At 39.8% G+C, this 9352-nt stretch overlaps 1 long non-coding RNA gene across 1 annotated transcript; it reads left to right on the top strand.

The window, feature by feature from the left end:
- The first annotated feature begins 81 nt into the window (after positions 1-81).
- LOC125901832 (uncharacterized) lies at positions 82-7184 on the top strand. The gene is made up of 4 exons (XR_007451035.1): positions 82-192; positions 961-1060; positions 6482-6771; positions 7118-7184. It is a non-coding gene; the product is annotated as an uncharacterized LOC125901832 (long non-coding RNA).
- The last annotated feature ends 2168 nt before the right edge of the window (positions 7185-9352 follow it).

Genomic DNA, 9352 nt, shown 5'->3' on the forward strand with positions numbered 1-9352 from the left:
GCGGGCGCTAGTGATAAGCGGTGTGGTTGAGTGGAGAGAGTAAGTGAGCGGACGGCAGGGCTCGGAGAAAAAACAAGTGAGCAAACGAATGAGAAATGTAAATTCATCGTCAACTGAGTTTGTAACTTATGTTGCTGTAGAAACTATAGTGTAATTAGCCTGTAGACCAGTGAAAAGCCGGGAGTGTGCGCTGTGAGTAATGTTAGCTAAGTAATTAGCAATATTGTGTAATTAGCCTTTGGAGCTAACCGGCTAACTAGCATAGCTGACTGCTGATGGAACCATCCCCATGGTGACCAAGAGGTATGCTGGTAGTTCCTGTGGCAATGAGAGAAACGCTCACAATTACAATTTAAGACAGTGAAAATTAAAAAACAATTCACAACTATGTATTATTACAAATGCATAGACATAAATTTTAAAGGAAAAAAACGTATTAAGTGAAGGAGTAAATAAAAAGGCAGAGTGTGATCTATGATGAGATGAACTATAATTATGTTGTCGTGTTGGTTGTCTCTTAGGCTGTGATGTCCGCTGACATATCTTGCTGCATCTAAGGCGCTGATTCTATTTTCTGTACTGTTTTTTGGGGGGGGGGGGTTTAGTGGTAGATGTCCAATAGTTGATGTAGTATTCTTTTTCTTTAGCTATAATTTGGTTGGGCTGGATCGTGTGAGGGTTGTCCTGAGGCCTTGTGCTGTTGGAGGAGGTGAGCCTCAGGACCAGCTGACTGAGAGGACTCCTTTCTATGTTCTCCTCTTTGCAAGTCTATCTAGATAGATGGATAGGCAGACATAGATACAGAGATACGCATATAGATAGATTGATAGATGTGTGCAGGGGCAGCAGATATTTAGATACAGTAAAAGAGTACTGAGACTTGTTCATGTTCTTTCACTCCCCTCATGTTTCCTCCTCTATGTTTACTTATGATAATATTAAACATGTTTGATTTTGTAGGAACATCAAGATGAAATGATGACTGACTGTTTAAGAGACCCTAAATTGAGTTTTCTGATCACTTCACGCCACCTCACCTCACGAGTGCGCACCAGCTGAGGTAAAACTCTCACAATTTTATTCTGACATTGGAAATTTGTGACTGTGAAATCGCTTGAAAAGTCGTTTTGTATAAGGCTAGAATGACCTGTTTTTTTTCTCTGAGATTGTCTCGAGAGGGTGGGTGGCGTTTGGAGTCCTAACCTCCTGTATCAGGAATTGAAATATTTCAGTCTGGACCTGAGACGCAAACACAATTTGGTATTCAGAGTCTAAAAGAATGTTTTTATTTAAGAGGTTTTATTTTCTTACCTTAATTACATTGTTGAAACAACACAAAAAGCTCTGAATTCTTCCCATAATTAAAATAACTTGAAGTCAACCATAATACTAATGGCTTTGAACTTTTTACTTGCCAGCAGCTACAGAAAGTTAAAGAAACATAGAGCCACATAAACAGTACGCTCTACAGTTAGACTAAATTAGCTGCTTACCTGTGACTGAAGGGTCCACAGAGTGGTTCTTCCCTTCAGGTGCAGGCTCTTTTCTCTCTAGCTGTGCTATCTGTGATAAGCAGTGAGAAACAATGACTACAGAGAAATGTGCAGGCTCAGCGAAGTAAATCCATACAGGACTGAGAAGTCTCCTCTCACCTGGATTTGCAGTCTTTCAACTGTCTCTCTGTGCAGCTTATCTCTCTCTACCATTTCTCTTAAGCTATCCTCTCTTTTCTCCCTCTCCTAAGTGCTATATCATGGATGGCTTCGCCAACATTTCTCCCTCTCATCCTCTTCCATCCTCACAATGTTTTTTAACTTTTGCAGGCTTTGGGCTCCCACCCAGTCTTTAAAGTAACATTTTTCCTCTAACCTGTAGTGCTATTTATCAGCATAGATCGTTTTGGTGTGAGATGTAAAGCTTTGTGTGCGTTCCCATAAAAGGAGTAAAGGTTTCAGCGCGTCATTTGACTCTTCAAATTGATCGATCGCATGCGGCCTACCTCCAGCTTTGAAGAATAGTAAAAAGCGTTCCAGTAAAAACAACACTGTTGATTCATTCGAGGTGACAGAGGAGTGCTTGCACTAATATTACTAACTATGTGAACTCATAAGTGAATATGTTTATTTTATCACTTCGTATATTTCATACGTGACAGCTGCACATTTTGAGGCTCTTAAACTTCAAAATTGATTTAGCAGATTTAAATGTTATACTGTCCTATAATGGAGACATGTAAATCACTTAAAATTAAAGATAAATGAATTAAACTTATTGAATAGGCTGTTATCTCTGATAAATACCAAGAGACTGATCAATTTTCTAATCTGTGTTCTTTCAGCTGTAATATACCAGCAGTGTAAAATGGACTTCAGCTAATCAGGGCCAAGCATAAAACCTGCTCCAAAGTGGTAACGTTATGATGGTTGGAAGGAATTATATCACATTTCACGTCTATATAAACGTCGTCCTGATTACTAGTATAGTGGACTGTATACTGTATACCTGTGGTTTTATAGAAGGTGTCTTTTAGAGCCACCATGGGCAAATGGACCAGAGAACAAAAACATATTCAGTAGGTCAATGAGAGAAAGAACAACCTTACAAATAAAATAAAACAATATTCTTTCTCAGATTGTCTGCATCACTGATGTACTGCAGGTTCCAGTGTAAAAAAAAAAAAGAAAGGGGGACATAACACAAAGTTAATGCTATTGTAATTGCATGGTTTCTTTCAGTACTACAAGTCACCCCGTTTCAAGACATGCCCCTATCAAGTCACACCCCCTCTCGTTCTCTGTCAATATGGCATGCACTGAGAAATGTATTGCTTTAATCGACTACATTAATGCTAAGGGAATTCTAACCTGGAGAAGTTTCAGTCTGCAATCTTCAACGCTTGATGCAACTAAATCCCTCTAAATCCTACACCCTGCCTTGACCCTTTATATAATTATATATATATATATATTATATATATATTATTATTATTATATTATATTATATTATATATATTATAACCCCTTAAATTTGAGAGGTGAAATTTTAGGCAGGTTTTCAGTGAGTTTTATTCACTGTGATGTGGAGCTATTAGCAGTTATCTTTTGTCAAATTACAGTTTTATTCCACATAGTTGAAAGATTTGTTGAACAATATAGTCTGTGTCCTTAATATCAAAACAAATGAGCATGAACAATCAGCAGCCTGTTCGTGTTACATTTTACATTTGCACAAGTTTGAATGTGTGTATGCATGTTGGAGCAGGAGGCCATGTTTGTCTTTCAAGGGATGGTGTTCATACTGCTGAAGTAGAGGTGGAATGTGCTCTCACTTTGTGTGGACTGTGCGTTTGTGTGTGTGCACGTGCACACGTGTTTCCCCTCAGTGTGCGTGTGTGATGCATGCTGTGGCTGAGCGCTGAGGCGTTGCCTTGTTGCACTTACCTTGAGTGTCAGAGAGCTCAGTCGACTGCTGATACATTCCTAACCTGAGGCAAAAGTATAGATAGATTGTATATGCTGGTGGTGATTTGAATAATTGTATTTTGCCACAACATGTGCGCTGAAGTAAGTGTTGGCATGTGTGTGCTTGTGTCCCCCCATATGGATCTCTGCACTGCTGGGTGTGAACAGTGAGTCACAATCTTTTGCCAGCCCTGGGTGCCAACTTTTATTCATTCTTTAATTCCAATATCTTTAATGCCCCACAGGGATGAGCATTGACATGCACCTGCAGGAGAGGGCAGATCATGTATATACATGTGTGCACGTGTCAGTGTGTGTGTGTGTGTTTCATTGCATGGTTGGTCATAATTGTCAGATTTAGCTGTCTGTATAATGAAATTAAAAGGTGAAAGCACATAAAAATGCACGAATGGAGAGAGGAGTTAGAGGTTGGGAAAGTTTAAAGGGAAATTTCGGTTTATTTCAACCTGTCTCCTGTCGTCCTAAATTTGTTTCAAGTAACTAGTGACATAAAAATAATAGTTAGCATGTTAGCTGTTAGCCTAGATACAGCCGGGGCGCATAGTAGCATCAGACCTGTTAAAACGTAACTGAACGGACAACCTTCAACTGCAAAGTTAGTCCGCTAAACAAGCTTTTTTTCCACAAAGACGGCCTCATATCGTTAGGATAAATGTCAGAGAACATATAGAAAACGACATGTAAACGTGTTGTCTTACCTTACCGGTGTGCTGCCATGTTTGTTTACCATTTAGCTCTGCTTTCCAAAGCTCTGACATTTATCCTAACGATATGAGGCAGTCTTTGTGGGGAAAAAAGCTTGTTTAGTGGACTAACTTTGCACTTGAAGGTTGTCCGTTCACTTACGTTTTAACAGGTCTGACGCTACTATGCATCCCGGCTGTATCTAGGCTAACAGCTAACATGCTAACTATTATTTTTATGTCACTAGTTACTTGAAACAAATTTAGGACGACAGGAGACAGGTTGAAATAAACCGAAATTTCCCTTTAAGAGTTTGGATTAAATGTGAGAAATGTGTGGGAGAAAGTAAATGCATGTTTGTATGTTGGTGTGTTTGTCTTTCTGAGAAATAAACTGGGTCTGGAGAAATATAAATATGGTAAGAGTAAGGGCTATAGGGACATGCTGTGAGAAGGAGGGAAGCGAGACATGCCAGGATGTTAAATTGTAATCTCAATGTCATGCTGTGTCTGGTTTCAGAAATGGTCACGGATGAGATTGGACGAATGTAGCATCTCAATACTTCACTCACTGTTATTGAGGATATCCAACATCAAAGAGAAAGTGAAAAGATTTGAGGAAAAGAAAGAGGTGATGGCTGAAAGAATGCTGAGATGAACGTAAATCAGTTTTACATCTGGGCACCAAATATCAGCCGTTATTCAGACTCAACGGGCTCGATCCTGGCAGGCGGATGGAAAGAGAAGTTGGGTAACACATGACATGAACCTCTGGATCTGCATCCCATTTGGAGGTCTTACTGATGGGGTACCGCTGGCTGTTGCTAAGCAACAACAACACACCTCTCTCAGCGGGATGTCTCTCCAGTTGTCACTCTGCCTGTGTGTCCGAGTGCCACTGCCAGTATGTGTGTGTCTGTTTGGCGAGTCATTGCACACCAAACACACACACTCTTTCTATTTGTCTTTGTCGTAGACTAAGCCCGTGTGTTGGGGCTTCCTCTGCTTGTGGTGAATGATTAGATAAACAGCTGGGTCGCTGTCAGTGAGGCAGCAGGTCAGCCTAATCACAGTGCCACTCCCTGACACATGATGTCACCGTTCAATGGCAAACAATAATAGTAATGATAGTAATAGTGTAATATATAATAAAATAATGAATAAAAAAATGTTTTCCCCACAGCCTGTGCCCTGCCCTACCTGCCCGATGAGCGCGCATTTTCCGCGTTCTCGGCCCGAACCCGGTCTGACCTGTCAGGCTTTGGTTGAGACTGACAACTCTACCCCAGACCCCATTTCCCAGAGTGTTTGCAGTGATATCTAGCGAGGTCTATGCTGCAAACATGCCTTGCATCATATTAGGCCTGGTTGGTTCACTCCCAGATGGTGTGCGTATCTGAGAATGCTTTGTGTTCAAGCTAAAATGGCTTTGCTTAATCTCATCTGGTGAAGAAAGTGTGCTGGGCAACATTAACTCTGAAGGTCACCGGACAGACAAAGCAAGCAAGAGAGAGCTCCTGGAACATACTGACAGAGAGAGAGACGGGTGTATTGACAGTGTAAACCGCCACAAAGCATCAATTGAAACAGTGACATTCTTGACTTGTTTGATTTACTCTGTAGGAAACTCTGGGAACTGGATGCCCATCGTTAAGACTCGGGTGTGGCATTTGCCCTTGTCCATCAACCACAATGGCAGCCTGTGTGTGTGTGTGTGTGTGTGTGTGTGTGTGTGTGTGTGGAGAGAGATAGAAAGCCTGGTTCAATCAACCACAGCAGGCGTTTGAAAGGGGGCTTTGACTCAGACCGTGAGGACATGGAACATCAGTTTGGTGGCGGATGTGTGTGTTTGTGTGTGTGAATACGGCTGCTGTGTGGCACAGTGGACTGGAATGTGTGATAATGTGCAAGCGGAAGAAACGGCAGTACTCATTCTGTGTCCCTAGATGAAAATGAGTGTTGTTGCATGTTGATATAATATACCTTACTTCTATGTGGTGATACCTTTGGCAGGTGTAGTTCAGTAGGAAAAACTAGTTCCCACATGAAACTGGAAACAGGAATTTTTTCCAGGACATCTGAAATTTTCCTGAGCTTTGTTCTCTCTTAGTACTCTCCTCGTCTCTGCAACAACAAGCATGGCTGAAAGCGAAATTATAAAGTACCGTTATCACAAAAATACCCAGAAATATCGTGATATTATTTAAGGGCCATATTGCCCACCCTTAGTGGGCATGTATGGCATATGTGCTTTGGTTAAATAAATTATACTGTATCATCTGAGGTCACTGACTCTGATCCTGTTTTGGTTCACAGGTACTGAATTGGAAGTGTTAGAAAGACCTTGGTGCCACCACCCTCAACATAGACTGGCCAAAAAAGACTGAGCAGGGGAAGTGGCTGCTCTACCTGATAAAGATCAGCGCCACTGGAGTGAAGCAGATGGAGTGTTTGGTGGATGCTCACCCTTCATGTATGCTTTTTCACTTTCTTTTTGGCTGGACAGCAGAGGCGACGTCAGTCCTATAAACGCAAAAGTCAGCATGGGTGCCGCCACTGTTATGAGGAAAAGGACACTGATTGAAATTAAAGTTAACGCCAGCTCTGTAAGTTAAGGTCAATTTAAAAGCCCTCTAGACTGTCATAAAAGGTCCAGCCATTTACTAGGTTTTGACCTAATCTTGATAACAAGTGTGTGGTAAAAGACAATTTTACATTTCTACATGGGTATTTATTTAGATAGATAAACAATTTAAGGTAAATGTAATAGCTAAAAATACTTTTTCTTCTCTGCTTTAAGCAAGCAAGTGACACCTGGACAAGAAGAGCAGCAGGAAAACAAACAGGAAATTGACAAGAGCACAATTTCATGTCTAGTTGACATAAAGAAATCTGAAACTCTGTTAACAACTCCACTCTACCAAGTTTTATTCTTTGGTTTTATATTACCAGATTTGATGTCCAGTAGTCAGGGAATCCATTGGTGCTTCCTTCTTTGTTGACAGTCCTGTGGCAGTGGGGCAAAATGTGTGAGGATAACATGCCCCCTGCGGGGCATGGACAGTAATGCAGTCATCACTATCAACTCTCGCCTCTGGAACAGCACCTTCTTAGAGGTAACAACTCTGACTGCAGGAAAATTCAGTGTTTTTACTCAACCCTTATATGTTGTATAATTAAAAAAAAAATTCAGATGTGAGTTTGCATTTTTCAGTATTTTTTTTTTTTCATAATTTCTTTAGTAGTCTCAGGCATGTGATGTTAAAGGAAAACAAAAATTGGGCTTTGGGACTGGAACACTAACACGCATAAGCAATTTAGTAATGTGAATTGGATTATTAATGTTATTAATGAACTTATGTGTTTTATTTATTTTAGATGTTCTCATTCCATAATAGAGCAGTATTCAGTTTTCACCAGTCCTTATAAAAACGTTGCCTTTGTTTTCTTAAATGATCATTAGTGTAGTCTTGACACAGTTTTTTTTTTTTATCAAGAGACATGGTTTATTGCAGCAAATTAATAATGTGTAGTTTAGTGTTTTCCTTAATGACCTTAACGTAATCTAAACTTGACCTCCTGTTTTTTCTTCAAACAGTATTATCCAAAGCTGCATCATGTGGAGGTGACAATGGGGGCCTCTCTGCACGTTGATAGCACAGCAAAGAACATAGTGCTGCAAAATGCTGAGACACAGGTAATTCAACACAACAGAAAAAGTATTTACAATATCATGATCATGCAGAACGCAAGAGAATATAAATGCAAAGAATACAAAGTGTAGTTGACCCTCTGATCCAGAGGTGATGTTCTCCCACTGTATTGTGTTCTACAGGTGAAACTGACGGTGTTCCCAGAGAGGCGTGCAGCCTCGTATGGAGGAGGAGTGCCCTGGTGGATCATCGTGCTGTCTATCCTGTTTGGGCTGATGCTGTTGGCCCTGTTGGCTTTCCTTCTGTGGAAGGTAGGCCCAAAGGACACACATAAAGCACACTTACATTTTCACTGTCAACTCTAGCCTCTGGAACAGCACCTTCAGAGAGGTAAAAACACAGACTGCAGGAAAATGTAGTGTTCTTACTCAAGTCTGAGTAGCAACCCTTTTATATTGTATAATTAAATCAAATCTTTCAAACTTGAGTTCTCATTTTCTCTTTTCATAATTTCTCTAGTAGTCTCAAGTGATGTGATGTTTAACAGAAACAAAAATTGGGTTTTCAAACTGAAACTAAAAACTAAAACTTAATTTACAAACACAAGAATTTTAGTAATGTGAATTGAATTTTAACTTAGATTATTAACGTGTACATGAATAATACAATTTAAATGTAATAATTTTATAATAGAGCAGTATTAAATTTTCAACAGACTTCATACAAACATTAGTTTAAATCACATGTTGTAGTCACTGCACTAAAAACACTTAATAAATTAGGGTATTTATTACAAAAACCTCGATGTAGAGTTTTATGGAGGAAGCCTGCAGGAAGCCAGCAAAATAATAATGTGTATTTTATTTAGTGTCCATCTAAACATGATCCTCTCTTTTTTCCTTCAAACAGGATTACCCCAAGCTGCATCTTGTCGATAGCACAGCAAAGAACACAGTGCTGCAGAATGCTGAGACACAGGTAATTAAACACGGAAAAGGTATTTCTGATATATGACAGTGCTGAACTCGAGAGGGATGTGATTATTTATTGCTGTTTGAAACTACAGGCGCTATTGAGTGAACTGATGACCCCTGACCAAGTTACATGTTTTATGGATATTTCAAATTATATCAAAGGCACAACAATAGCAGTGCAGAATAACTATTAAACTGTGCAATTAATCCAAATAGTGATAGGGCAATAACTGCAGGAAGTTTGTGTAAAACGAGCCATTTGGATGAATTTTGAGCAGATTATTTCTGCATATTGCAACAAAGATGAGTTTTCTTGATATTTGTAGGACTTTCTATACAACTTTCTGCTAACTTTCCTTAATAGGCTTCTTTTTTTGACAAATTAAGTGTTGTATTCTCCCTGACACTTGGCCATTGTTCTATTAGTAGCGTACCGAAATGAACCATACTGTACTGCTCGGTGGAAACAGGGCTTAATACAACCCCTCTTTAAAAAAATTGGGACTATCCCTTTAATGGATTTGCTGCATATTGGTTCTTGCCTGTCAAACAGACGGCTG

Source organism: Epinephelus fuscoguttatus, linkage group LG15, assembly GCF_011397635.1.
Source record: "Epinephelus fuscoguttatus linkage group LG15, E.fuscoguttatus.final_Chr_v1".
Taxonomy (NCBI): Eukaryota; Metazoa; Chordata; class Actinopteri; order Perciformes; family Serranidae; genus Epinephelus; species Epinephelus fuscoguttatus.